The sequence below is a fragment of the Belonocnema kinseyi genome, chromosome 6 (assembly GCF_010883055.1).
Source record: "Belonocnema kinseyi isolate 2016_QV_RU_SX_M_011 chromosome 6, B_treatae_v1, whole genome shotgun sequence".
NCBI classification, from domain to species: domain Eukaryota; kingdom Metazoa; phylum Arthropoda; class Insecta; order Hymenoptera; family Cynipidae; genus Belonocnema; species Belonocnema kinseyi.
The window spans coordinates 84776250-84791542 of NC_046662.1; positions in this window are offsets into that span (position 1 = coordinate 84776250).

A 15293-nucleotide genomic window follows, 5' to 3' on the forward strand; every position below is an offset into this window, starting at 1 on the left:
CCCCCCCCCTACCCTTAAGACCTATTTGGGATCCAAAAGAATATGTCTGCCAAATTTGGTGACGATTCGTCAAAAACTGTGGATTTGCATAAGCATCATCCGTTTTACGCAACTTGATTTGATATATATATTAAAAATTTGTCATAAGGACAACCGCGAGATTTCGCCGTGAGCGGGTGCTAATCTGAAAAGTTGCACCCGCTCCCAGCGAAATCGCGGTAAAATTTCAGCCACAACCACGTCTCACGACCGTGAGATAGATGGTTCCAGTCTGTAACGGAATCAATACAACGATCCGGCAAAAGTTTAATGCACCCTGCGAACACGGAGCGATCCAAGGACTACCGCCTTCTGCATTTTTCCCGCAAGCGTTTAAGCATATTCTTAACAAGCAGGGATGCTTTTCAGGCTATTAACCAGTGAAAGCTTGGCACCTCCAAAGCGCTGATGATAAGGACGATTAGTTTAACAGATTATTCCGAGTACAATCGTTGCAACTCCCTTATAAGGTATCTATACCTCTCTTTCTCTTCATTCTTCTTGGCTATGATGTGTTTGTCACCTGGTGCCGAAAATTCGATAACGAACATGGTTTGCTTCTCGAAGTCAAGAAGAACCATGTCTGGCCTCGAGTGTGCAACAGAAACAATTGTCGAGAATATAAAGTTCCAGTATATGCGGCACTTCCCATTCTCGACAATTGTCTCGATTTCCCTAGGAGTGTTTAGAGGAGTGATATTAAGGTTAATGCCGTAAGAGTGACAGAGATGGCAATAAAGCACTCTTAATGCCGTATTGTGCCTTTGGTTGTAGGTCGTTCCGGCATGAGTTGGACAACTAGATAGTATGTGAAATAAATACTCGCGGTATGCATAGCACCGCCCTGTAACTATCATCGGGAATGTCTTGGCTCAAAATGTGGCGACAGTATGTTTAGGTGGAAATGATACCGTCTTGGTATGCCAAAATGAAACCCTCCGTACCAGACTTCAATCCGGGCGATTTAAGGAATGCAAACGTTTGCTCACACGACATTGACTGATCCCCCGCATTTCTGTGGAAGATACCGTGCATCCTCTTATCGAGGAGCTATTCACGAAAGTTTTTCTCTTGTGCTTTCTTAATCCGGGCTTTCAAGAGTGCGTACTCGAGATAGATGAGATTTGATGCATTTTGCTCAGCCCTAATACTGAAGTTAAGTCCAAGTGTTTCAGCAGCCTCCTCCGTTGATTTGTACAGAAGCGCTCCTTTGCCTACTTCTTCGTGATTCCTGACCATTTTAAGAAGAGGGTCTCTTCCATTTGCGACTCTATGTGCTGTACCCAGAATAATCCTGTTGTGAAGACATTTAAGACTCAATATTCCGCGACCACCTTGACGGCGTTCGATGTACAGTCGTGGAACAGAAGACTTAAGATGCATACTTTTGTTCATGTGCATAACCTTTCTTGTCCCGATATCAAGGGATCTGAGCTCGTTCTTCGTGCATGGAACTACTCCAAATGAATAGAGTAGTACCGGGACGGCAAACATGTTCGTTGCAGATACTTTGTTCCTCGCCGACAGTTCGGAAGCCCAAATTTTCTGGATGAGGCGTTTGTATCTGCTTCGGAGAGTATCCTTTATATGGTAGATGTAACATTCTGAATGCGGCTCTGTGGCACGCCCAGGGATGCCATTAAGTTTCCCTCGCTTCAAATAAACCTTGGCGCATTTGTCTAACCCAAATTCCATTCCAATTTCCTTAGTGTATCGTTCGACAATCCCCAGAGCTATATGTAGTTGCTCTTTGTTTTTAGCATAGATCTTAAGATCGTCCATGTAAAATACATGAGTGATCTTGTACTTTCGATCTGCAGGTTTGCCGCAGAAGTACCCGTCGTAATGGTGAAGTGCTAGACATAGTGGCAATAATATAAGGCAAAAGAGGGGTGGGCTCATGGTGTCGCCCTGAAAGACACCACTCTGAAAGGTGACCTTGTCAGTTGTCACACGATTTTTTCCAGATAAAATAGTAAATCTGGTATTCCAAAGCGGCATCAATCTCTCTATGCACCTAACGATTTGCGGATGAACCTTTAAGCTTTCCAAAAGACAGATGATAAGTCTATGGGAGGTTGAATCGAAAGCTTTCCGATAATCAATCCAGGCCATCGATAGGTCACGCTGGTAGAATGCTGTATCTTTGCAGACACATCTATCGATGATCAGGTTCTCCCGACATCCCGCTACGCCTTTCTTTGAGCCTCGTATTTCATACATTTCCTGCCACACAGGTTCAATTGCCCGAACAATCCTATCATTTAGGATAGCTGTGAATATCTTATACAGTGTGTTCAAACAAGTGATTGACCTGTAATTCTTCGGGTCAGCTAAGTTGCCTATTTTCGGCAGGAGTATTATGCGCCCTTCTACCAACCACTCCGGAATCGGCTCTTCTGACTTTAAATATGAGGTGAAAATACGGGCCAAATGCTGATGGGTTGAAGGAAACTTCTTCCACCAGAAGGTTTTGATACAATCTGGTCCCGGTGCGGAATAGTTCTTCATCCCTCTTAATACTTTTTGCACCTCCTCGATAGTGATGGGTGAGCATTCTTGATCAGGTGTTATGAGAGCATCACACAGCTCCTTGAAGCTATTTATATTTCCTGACTCTTCGTCCAGTCTATGCTGCACTTCGTAGACTTTTCTCCAAAATACTTCGACCTCCTCTGGTTTGGGCGGGTGATCGACAGTAACTGGAGGGTCTTGGAAGAGTCGAGATAGGTCAGAGAGAAACTGTTGATTTCCTCTGACCCACCTCTCCCTCCACTCTAGACTTCTCTTAGCGTCAGATAGTATCCGTATTATCTCAAAAATATGCTGTCTGATGGTCAGCAGCTTTGACTTGTTAAGTGTGTGATAACGGGTCCAAAGTTCGCGCGCGAACTTTCGAATCTTGGCGGTAAAATTCCTGCCAGATGTGATGCAGTCAATCACACACTGAATGCGGGACGCGTACTGTCTTGCCCAGCCTATCTTTATGGCAAGTTGATGCATTCGTCTTTTTGTCTTATGATCAGCCGTTGGTTTTGTTTTACAGTACGCATCGGCCGGATTTTTCGGAAAAATGTCCACGAAGCTCGTCATCCATTTCAGGCAGATCTTTAGGCTTGAGAGAAACCTTGGTGTTGATGTTTCTCCGGGTCATAAAACATCGCTCTTCCTCTATTGGATGCCTGCCCGCGGTTGGTCTTAGTGTCGCCTCTCTTCCTCTTAAATTGCCCCTTTTTCGGAGTAGTTCGGTATGGTTTCTCAGACGTTGCTGCAAAAAATGCGATAGCTCCGGGTGTTTCTCGCACCACAGAGCATGCAGCCGTGCGTAACCCCGTTCAGGGGCCACACTTGCATCGTAGCACTCTAGCAAGTCGTGATTTAGTCGCTTCGTCCGCCTGAAGGTCCCGGGATCCCGCCCATCCATCGCATTGAATCCATTTTCATTGGCTCCTCCAGCTCTAGAGTGGTCGGCTTTGTTGGCCGACCCATTGTCGGGAGCCCTGCGCGTTCTGTTGTTTTGAACCGCACTTACTACAACTATGTTTGGTGTTGTCATTGTTGTTCCCACGAGAAGCTAGGGAAAGGGGTTCGTCCATCCTTGTAGAGCCCCACATGCAAGGATAAGGCTGCGTACTCTGAGAGGTCGCCCGGTATCCCAGACTCACCGTTCTAGACACCTCACCCAGGTGCCATTCAGCTTTCGGCACGGTTTTCACATCTCCGCTTGGGAGTTAATTCCGTCGAGACTGCCCCTAGACAATTGTCCATGACTGCTTATTTATTTTTGTAAACATATTCAGCAGAAACCCTTGATACAGGGACCCTCTATCCGCAATCCGAGGACGCGTGCGGTGTCTTCGTCATAGGCCCTTCGGTTTGATTCTAGCGGAATCAAAACCGAATATATATATATATATAGTCCATGCTATTTTGCATTATTTATTAAACAAAAGCTATTAGCAATTAGCGACCCCCCCCCACAAATTTGAATTGTATATAGTAGATTTAACTGTTCCAGTATAATCAAATAATAGCTTTAAACTTAAAGTTAGAAAAATATAAATCAGCTATTCTTTGTTGATAAATCAGTAAGACTGACTAATTCATCAGTGAAAATAATTAATTCATAGCTAGAATTCTCTAACTGATTGAAATTGTAAAAAAATCTTACCAGGATCAAATCTACAGATATGAAAATTAGTGGGTTTTGGTCGATGATTCAACTATTTTGTTGAGAATTTGACTTCTTTTGGTAGAATTTAACTGTTTGATTTTTAATAATTTTTTTTCATAGCATTTATTATATTTTTCGTTCAGAATTCGTCTTTTTTGGTTCTAAATTCAACTACTTAGCTAAAAAACGAAATACTTTTTAACAGCATTTTTTTTAAGATTTATCATTTTTGGTGAAAATTGATCTCTTTGGTTGAAACTGTAACTGTTTTTTTTTAATTTGAATTTTTTTTAAATTAACTATTTTGTTAAAAATTAATCTTTTTTAGAAGAAAATTCATATTTTTTAGTTAAAAAATTTATCTTATTGGTTGAAAATTCAACTATTTAATTAAAAATGCACTTATTATGTTGCAAATGCAACATTTTTACTTAGATGCTAGGATTATAAAGCTTTATAAAATGAATTCAATATATCATGAAAAATATGATTATTGCAAACTTCTCTGAAAAAACTTCCATGTAAGTGACTTATTCAGAAATGTTCCTGTTTCTTTTTCTGTTTTTACAGAAATCTGTATTTAAAATACCATATTCAAAAAGTAATATCACAATATCAAATTAATATGAAATAAATATTAAAAAAAGTTTATTTCAAATTTCTCTGCTCTGGAAATTGGTATTTTTAATTCAGGTATCTCTACATTTGTGACGAAATCCTTTACTTCGTACATTGTAACGATGAAACTTTATTAAAAATGAAGAATTTTTATCATATTTTTGAGGCAGGAAATGGATACTCTCTTGAGAGAGGAAGTTCCAGCCTCGAAAATATAACGTTTACTTATCTGAGTGAAACATAATTTAATAAAAAGGCGCATTGACAAAATATAAAGGAAGTAGAAGATTTTTTATTTTGTTTCGTAATTTGTGCATTTTTTCACACGTTAGAATATACATAATATGAAGTGCACGCCTTATTTTATTATGATGCAAGATTGTATGAAATTCGTATTCGAAAATGGCCAATAAAAATGATTGATGTAATGAAATTAACATTGACAATCCTCTGTACTCGGAACGTTTGACGCCTATGAATCGAAAGCTGTATCATTAGGCAATAAGACACTTATGGAACAAGTGTTGTGACCCCTAAAAGACATCACATCAATTTGCGGAAATTTTTTAAATTAGAAGGATAATAATACTAAATTTACAAATGCCAATTTACGTTATTTCATTAATAATGCATTCATGCGTAATTCGTAAAGTAGTTCTTTCACCAATCCTTTCTTTTCACTGAAATTTCGGTAAGAAAACCGGTAAAAAGATACACACTAATATCTGCGCGAATTGCTAGATGATAAGGATATTTATACGTAATTTCAAAATGAACAGTTAAAATTTCGCGATAGAAGTACACGCTGCATTATTTAAAAGCAATCTTATTTTCTAATCATAAATATAAATATTCAATTTTTATTTCCTGAAATGAAGTTTTTTAAAGAAAATTGCATCAAAATCTCTGATTTTGTTTGTTTCACTAAGTATTTAAAGAGCTATTTTACCCAAGGTGAAAAATTTAATTTCTCTCCTTTTTCTTAAAACTAAAGTGACTAGGCGGATAATTACGGGAAAAGTAAAACCTAAAGCCAAATTAAATATCTCTTAAAAATACACCTAATAAAATTTGTCAGCCATTTTTGGTGTGAAATTCAAATTTTGACAGACATTCAAATTCCTTGAGTCGAATTTTCTTGAAAACATAAATACATATATGAATAAAAAATTCACGTAGTTTTCGAATATATCAAGTACAGTGAAACTCTTCTATAGTGCCGATTTTTGGGCTGATGGTGGGTGGAAACTACCTCATTATAGCCCACTCCACTTTTGTTTGTTCACGGCTGAGCGCTCGCTTGAGTGACAGCCGACATCCCGCGCACCTCGTGCACCCCGCGCAAGTCCTGTTAGACCTATATGCGGCGCGGCGTCAATTCTCAGAAGGGCTATAGAAGGGAGGGCTATTGAAGAGTTTCACTGTACTTATTACGAATTTCTGAGATTTTTCAAAATGGTAGAACATGATAGCAAAAATTGAAAAACGTACTTTCATGCAAATATTGGACTTCGAAGAACTTACATAACCATAAAAACAATTATAAAAGTGACTTTTTCAGCATTTGCAATAAAAATAGTCGTCTAGAATGTTCCTGAAACTTCTGGCGCAATATATTTTTCTACACAAAATTCTCCTAATTGTAATATCTTTTGAAGTTTATAAGGCGGATGAAAAGTCTAATATACAATTCTTGGTTAAGAATTAATTTTTTTGGCTACAAGTTTTATATGCTTGGTGTTTGCCTTAAAAATTTTACAATTTCATGACCAAAAATGGTAATCCATTTATTGAATTTTTAAGCCAAAAAGACGAATTTCGGATTGACAAAAAAAAACATTAAGTGTAAAAATAACAAAGAAAAATAGTAACAAAAAACTGTACTCTGGGCATTCACACGGAGAAAATTTGTTGATTAAAATTTACCCCATTAGTTCGGTAAATGAAGAAGATTCCTTCATTTAGATACAGTTTACAATTATTTTAGGATTTAATACAAAACACTTTTATTATGAGAGGAATTACACAACAGTATGGTAAAATGAGAATCGCTAGGGGCATCAACACGGTCAGGGTAGAAGTGTAAAGCCAAGTCCCCCGTACAAACTTTAACATTTTTAAGTTTTTACTAATGTTGTAGGACTGCAGAAAATATTCAAATATATAGATTACTTTTACATGTTTGATTTTATTCCTTAAATTCTAACCTAATTTAATGTAATAGATTTTATATAATTTAATTTGTAAGTTTTTAATGTTCTATTTTTCACAAATTTAAAATATTGAAAATTAAATAAGTTAGTGTTTTAAAGTTACAACATTTTTAATAAAAAAAACTATCCAATGTGTTTATTGACTTCCTCTAAATTTATAAGCCCGTTTATTAATAAAATGCTAAAATAAGGCATTTCAATGAACGGGGAACAGATATTTTTTGTACTGCCCTGACGTACTCGTACTTCAACTTTTTAGACGAGATTTTTTTGTCGATATTGTAAGTGTTTACTTAGCCGTGAGGTCTAGTCGTTAGCGATAGAACGCGTTAAACGAGGGTGGTTCTAAACCCGTCACAGCGTTTTCGATTTGTAAAAGCGTTTATATTATTAAAAGCGTGCGACTATATTATATGTAATGAATTGTGGTTTAATTTAATTGTTTAAGACAAATTATGTAAGGATGTATTTAGTAAGTGGGATGACCTTCCACAGAATCTGGTTGTAGCGAGAATGTATTTTTTCTGACACACGAAATTTTACATGACTGGGATGTAGAATTCACATATAGAGCGGTACACTTTGTTTTCTTTCATTGAAACTGTAACTAACAGTTCGAATCATTTTACTTAACTACCAGGTAATATTTATTATCTAGTTGTATTATTTCTTGCTAAATAGCGAATTAAATTATAATCAATTTATATTAATAATCGATATTTTCATATCGAATATTATCCTATTTTATTTTACATGAATGATTGTGAAATTTTAATAAAATGCCATAATGTCCTCCGTTTACCAAACGAAGTTACGTGAAATACAAATATTCTCCGTGTACCTGTAAATTCAGATCGAAATGGGTCACCTTTGGAAGGGACTAACTCTTGATCTATTATTGTTCGGATGTATTTTTTTTAATTACAGGTATTTCCGTCTACTTCAATTCATCTATTGACCATTTTTAGAACTGGCTATCAGGATCTGAGCTACACAGGAAAAAAACATGTGATTTTTGGCAAAAATTTCCGTATTCCGGGACGAAATTCTGTTCACAGAACCTGACCCCATATTATGCACCCACAAATGAAGTACTTAAGAGAAAAAAAAGACAGCCCCAGAAATTACCATCTAAAAGTATCAGATGGCTGGACTATAGGGCCAAGCACGGTTGGCTAAGGTTCCAGGGCACTTTTCACATACTTATCCGGATAGGCCCTTTGATTTTTGTCAGGAATTAAAACTCTTTTAGAAATAGATCGAAATGTTAAAGATAACCGCAGAAGATCTCTTCAATTTAAAAAATATTTCAGTTTGGATTTAACATATTAAAAATGTTGAAAATTTTAAGAGAATTTTCTAAAAATTTATTAAAATACTCAAAATTAAATAAATTAGATTGAATCATTTTTGTCTTTGTTCAACGCGTTTTCATCCTTTGTAATAGAGATGGTCCTTTAAATTAATCTACTCTAGAAATAACAATAAAATAATTTATTTTTGCCATTTTTGAAAAGATTTGATCCAATTTTTTTAAAAATCTTTAATTATTTAAATTATGAATTTTTGTATACAGAAGAAAATTATTTAAAAGATCTGTTTCTCTTAGATTAAAAAAACCCTAGTCAAAGTTTACCCGTGCAGAAATTTAGATGTGACGCAGGTCGGGCCCTGATCGGGAGAAATGTGGGTCCGAGAGGGTAATCTGTCTAGCGCCGGACCGTAAATGAAACGCCCTACCCGACCGGGCCCAGATCTGGGCATCCAAAATGGGGGCTTGATCTGGTCCAGGTATGGCCCCGTTAATTTTTTATTTCCATAATTAATAAAATTTCAAAAGTTTTTATATTAATATTTTTTCGACTTTGTATTTTACAAAACTTAAATTTGGCATTATTCTACATTATATATCATTATGTGACAGTTTATATTTCAATCAGAAAAGCTTTTAATTTGAAATATAAAACAGTTGAACTCAACAAAGAAAAATTCTTCAGCCAAGAAAGATACAAAATTTTAACCAAAATGTTAAATTATGAAGCAAAAGATTAATTCCGTGTAGAAAGCTTAATGGGGTATTGTTGAGGGCCTGATTGGGTTTCCCTATTTTTATTAGGGTCCACATGGGGAGGACCATTTCGCTGGCCCCACCTCCTACGCAAATTTAACTTTTTTTCGGCCAAATATTTAGTGCAGAATTTGCTCAAATTTGTACAACCAAAATTAGAATTTGTGCATCACCGCAAGTTCCTTTTACTCAGAAAAATACTGGCAGGGCCAGCGAAACGTTTCGCTGGCCCCGACATTATCCAAAATCAACTTTATATGGGTGCATTAGTTTCGTCTTAATTTGTTCAAATTTGTGCAACTAATTTCAACCCCTAGAATCTACACCCTATTGAGCAAACGTCATATCAGATCCAGCGCAACGTGCCGCTAGTCACGACATTATCCAAAATCAACTTTATATGTGTGCATTATTTTCGTCTTAATTTGTTCAAATTTGTGCAACCATCTTTAACCCCTAAAAACTACCCCCTATAAAGAAAACATCATGGCGGGGCCGGCGAAACGTTTCGCTGGCCCCGCCAGTGTTTTTCTGAGAAGTCAGGTACTTCCGGTGATGAACAAATTCTAATTTTGGTTCTACAAATTTGACCAAATTCTGCACTAAACATTTGGCCGAGAAAAAAGTTAAATTTTTTCGTTTATGGTGGGGTCAGCGAAATGGTCCTCGCGTGGGGCAAGTTGTTAGGGGCCATACTAGTTTGGTTACGCAAAATTGTTAGGGGCCGTCAATGGAAATTTGTTCAGGCCCGTAACAAGAATCCTCATTATTTCCCAACTAATGTTAGGGGTCCTCGTTAGGGCCCCAATAGGCCCTTCAGTGCAAGTAAATGCCGTTCTTATTCTTCTCATTGACAAAATATGTCCGATATAATTGTAAAGTGACGTATTTATTTGTACGCTGGGTCCAGATTTTTGAATTTATATGCACTATTCCATAACATTGATAGTTCCAGGTATCTGCAAAGTTGATAGTGATAAAAAATACAATTTATCTATAAAAAATTACGTGTACTGTTTTAATATAATAAAAATATATCAAAAAAAGTATTTTCGTGACCAAATTTTTCAGCGTCTTCACATACTTTAAAAATTGGTTCTCTTTTCTGTTTATGAAAATAATTAAATAAAATCCTTTTAGATAATTTGCACAAATAATATACAATTCGTATGATTAAAGTTGAATAAATATAAACATAATCATTTTTTCACATGTTACACGCGTGTGACACAATGACCTAACCTATAAACGTCATTCACAACTTTCTTTTTTTACTAATCTGCTAAAATGTTTATTTTAATTTGAGTACTTACCGCTAATCAATTTAACACGAGAAAATAATTCACTAAAATTTTCATCGATTTCCAAAAATAGTCCAAAATTTTAAAAAAAAAATGGTTTAGGAGTTTGTATTGCGTGGTGCACAGTTAGAACGAATGAGTTCAGGTCTGACATAGAGCAAGCATTTCATACGTCTAATTTTCGTCTTAAGAATGATTTTTTTTGTACCATGCAAATTATTTAGGGCCTAAAGCGATCCTGTCCAGGGTCACAATAGGGGCCGGCTTATTATGGAAATCATCTCAATTAAAAGGGTTGCTGTATTCGAACCATAATAGGTCCTGATGGGAGCAACCGTGAGATACATCAATATTCTTGATAAGGAATACTCCCGTCTCTCGGTTTAGGAACAGTGTCGGGGGATTAGCTGCAAATATCCTGGTTCCTAAATCGAGAAACTCGAAACGTAAACAGTCAGGGCAGTCTGAACCGTTTCCAAATGGAGGCGAAAGTCGCAACCGTCTCTCGCCCTGCGAACTGAGAAACTATGTGGACTAGCAGTTATAAATATTCCTAAATCGCGAGTTGGGTGTAAATTGTATATATTTATACCAGTTGATATCAAAAACCTTGAATTTCGAAACACACAAAAATAAACATTTTTTTACATTTTAAGCATTGCTATAGTACGTACTTAAAAATTTATCTTTACCTATCAATAAATTCAGTACATGTTGTTCCAGGGAAAAAAATGTTTAGTGGACATTTCAGACCATTCATTTAACAAATTTTCATATCTAACCCCGATGATATCTTCAGAATTTTTTACATGTTTCATAAAATTTAGAGCTTTTTCCTCAATAAATAAGAAATACTTTCAATGTTTGAAAAAAAATTGTTCAGCCTTAAAATTCTATTTAAATAAAATTTTAAACTAACGGCATTCATTTTCAGATCTGAAACGACTTAGCGGAACCTCTAAAAATTTGTCCTAATTCAAAGAAAACATATTACAGAATTTTTTCACCAAAAGGAAGAAATGTAGGGGGTAGGAATTGCAAAATTTAACAATTGAATATTATATTTGGAAAATGCTCCCTAGTAGACTCCCTGCTCATACCAATATTTTGCTCCACCCCACTTAATTCTCAAACATCTGCATGTACACGTGTATAAAATAAAAAATAATTTTACGTGGAAATATCTAGCAACTTGTAATACTTTTTCATGATTTAATTTCTCACTTAGGAAATCTAGAAATCAGTACTCGAAAAAGTCGACATTTGCGAATGCACATCTTCTTTTGAATTTCGAAAAACGAATAAAACCGTAATCCCTCAAGAAGCTGCAACTGAATTTCGAATTTTTCTTAAGATGATAACAAATCAAAAAATTCTTTGACAACAAATAAAATTCAGCTTACAATTAATGAAATTGATCTAATAAAAAAAGTAAAAAAGAAAATCAAATCTGAAGTCTATATGGGTAAAAATAAAAAAGTTGATAACGTATCCTTGGAATATTAGACCGTTGTGTTTGGAGGAATGATTTTCCTAACTACATGGTTTTGTACAGCGAATTTTCTCCAATAATATCCTGTCTCTGCAAATTATTTTTACTTTACTCAGTGTCAATATAAAATGGAATCAACGTATCTCTGCCTACCTTTCTGAACACTTATGGCGTTATTTCTATTAATAGAAAACAAGATCTAATTGTTGAATACACGTTTTTTTAATAATGGAATTATTACAAAATAAAGCTTTTTTCGCGTTCTGAATTATAGTTTCAGAGTTATAAAACTTTTGAAATGTCTCCAAGTTTCTATGTAATCCGGTAAAAAACAGTTTTTCATCGATTTTATGTCTTGAAAGTTAAATTTCCACATTGGATTTAATTAACGATTAAAAATTATTGAATGTAGTTCCAGAAGAGAAGATAAAAAAGAAATAAAAATAAGTTTAATTTATTTAAGCGAAATAACCGATTTAGAAGCTCGAAAAACAAGGTACAACAATTTTATGTCATTCGGTAACACGATTTTATTATTAGAAGAAGGATATTTTGAAGGAAACTTTATGAAAAAAAATATATATTCTAAAAATATTCTTCAAAATGATAAAATTTTTATTGCATAACCTTGTCCTTCAGAAACATAAAAGTGATTTGCGACAAATGAAGTTAGTTAAAAACGGAAAATAATCGATATTCTCCTTATTTTTAAATTTAAAAATAATTTTGTACTTTATTATAATTTTTTCCAACATGAAAATGATTTATAAATATATAGTTTCAATATATAGACATCAAAAAATGAAACTACATTATGCTTTTATTAAAATTAATCTTTATGTTTAACTTACAATGTATAAATATAACGAATATAAGAATTATGACAAATCAGGTACATCAAAATCCGTGAAATCTAATGATGTTTCCTAAAATCCAGGAAAATTGATTAATAACTCATCAATCTCGGAAATCTGATGAAAGCCGTTAAAATCCTTTAAAATATCCTTGGGATTTTTTGTTAATATCCTAAAATCTGATAGGACTAATAAAATTGTTCTATATCTTTCGAAATTCTTTAAAACCGCATGCACGTTGTTTTAAATTCTTTAAAATCATTAAAATTCCTGAAATTCCTTGACAACTTTTAAAACTCTTGAAAATAACTTGTAATCTTTAAAAATAACTTAAAATCTTTCAATTCCAATGAAATACTATTCATTTATTGAAATATAATAAAAATTCCTTAAAATCTTTTCAAATACTTTCAAATATTTCGAATCCTTCGAAAACCCTCCAATTTGTTGGTATTTATCGAAAATTCATAGCGATCTTTTTAGAAACTCAAAAATATTGCAATTCCTTGAAAACACCTTGAATTTATGGCATTCTATTAAAAATCCCTATGAATCTTTTTAAATGCCCTCAAATATTTCAAATCTTTTGAAATCTTTTGAAATTCCTAGCATTTTTTCAAAGATTTAAAAATTTTATTGAAGAACTTAAAAATAACTTAAAATCCTTCAAATAATTTTAATTCGCTTGAAATGATTGAAATTTTTTGAAAATTCTTAAAAAATGTTTAAAAATATTCTAAGAGCCTGTAAGTCCTATAATTTGCTTTAAAATCTTCCCAAGCTGTAAGAAATTCTTTAAAAACGCGTCCGATTTTTTTAAATCCTTTAAAATCATTACAGTCTCTGGAAATTGCTTGACATTTTTTTAATCTTTTGAAAATTCTTGAAAATACTATAAAATAACCTCAAATATATGAAATTCTTTGAAATCTTTTTAAATCCCTTGATATTTTGTAAAGCTTTTGAAAATTTCTTGAAATCTTTTAAAATACCCTATAATCTTTAAAGTCTTTTGTAATCTTTGGAAGAACCTTGAAATATTTTTAAATATCTTTAACTCTTTGGAAATATCCGAACTAAAAAATTCTCGACTATAATCAGTTAAACCTTTTTTATAAATATGATTTATTTATAAAAAAAATATAGGAATCAAACGTTCTGATTAAAAAAAAAACTATTTTCAACGTTTAAAGTTTCTAAAATTATTATTTGAATTTATAATAACAATAGTTGGAAAATATATTTCTGGAAGAAAACTTATTTCAATTATTATTATTTTAAATTAAAAAAATAACTTTAGAAACTTTAAGCAATAACAATATTTTTAATTGAAATATTATATATTTTTTTTTTAATAAATACATGTTTTGAAATTTTCATATATTTACATTCGTGAATAATATTGAATTATTGAATATATTATTATTTTTAAATTCGGTAATATTATTAACTGTTCAAAAATTTTATTATTCGAGAATTTTCAATTTCTATAATATTATTAACTGTTCGGGAATTTCATTATTCTGAAATTCTCAAATTTTCAAATTCAATAATATATAGTAACTGTTTGGAAATTTTATTATTCGGGAATTTTCAAATTCGATAATACTATTAACTATTTAGGAATTTTATTGTTCAGGAATTTTTTTAATTTGATAATATTTGTAACTGTGCGTGATTTTAAAATTCGATCATCTTATTAACTATTCAGGAATTTTTTAATTCGACAATATTATTGAATCTTCGGCAATTATCAAAATTGGTCATATAAGAAACTGACGGTAATTTAAAAATTCGATAATATTATTAAGTGTTTGGGAATTTTATAATTCGGGAATTTTCAAAACTGATAATATTATTAACATTCGAGAATTTTATAATTCCGTAAATTTATCATTCGGGAATTTAATTTTTTGGGATTTTGCAGTCATCCCAAACATATAAAGTCTAGTTAAATCGTTTGAGATCCTGAGAAACTCATTAAAAGACCTTCGCGAGGTCCGTTAGAATTCCTTAATATTATTGAAATCCTCGAAAATCTTACGAAGTTCCTTGAAATACCTTAAAACTCTCTTGCAATATTTGTAAATGTTGGAATTTTTCTGAAATCTCTTTAAATCTTCTAAAATATCCTAAAATCCTATAAATCCTATATGAAATCCTTTCAAATCTTCCCAAGTTTAAAGACATTTTTAAAATTCACATCACACCTTCGACTTCCTATGAAAAACAATTTTATTTTAAAGAATATTGATAACGAAACTTTACTTTTTATATTTTAAGCGTCGAGATGCAGCGATAAAGTTGTTACTTTGACTTCCACAATATCGTAAATGGTTTACATTAAAATATCCTCATTGAATACAGAAAAATTATAATGATAAAATAAAAGCGCACTTCTTGATCTCGCAAATAATTATTTTCACATTAATTGTAATAAATATAAATAGAAAAAAAATGTTTTTGTCGATCTGAAATAGTTTCTTTCCATTCGATTCAAAATCGAATAATTGCAAATTTTTTATTTTCCCACC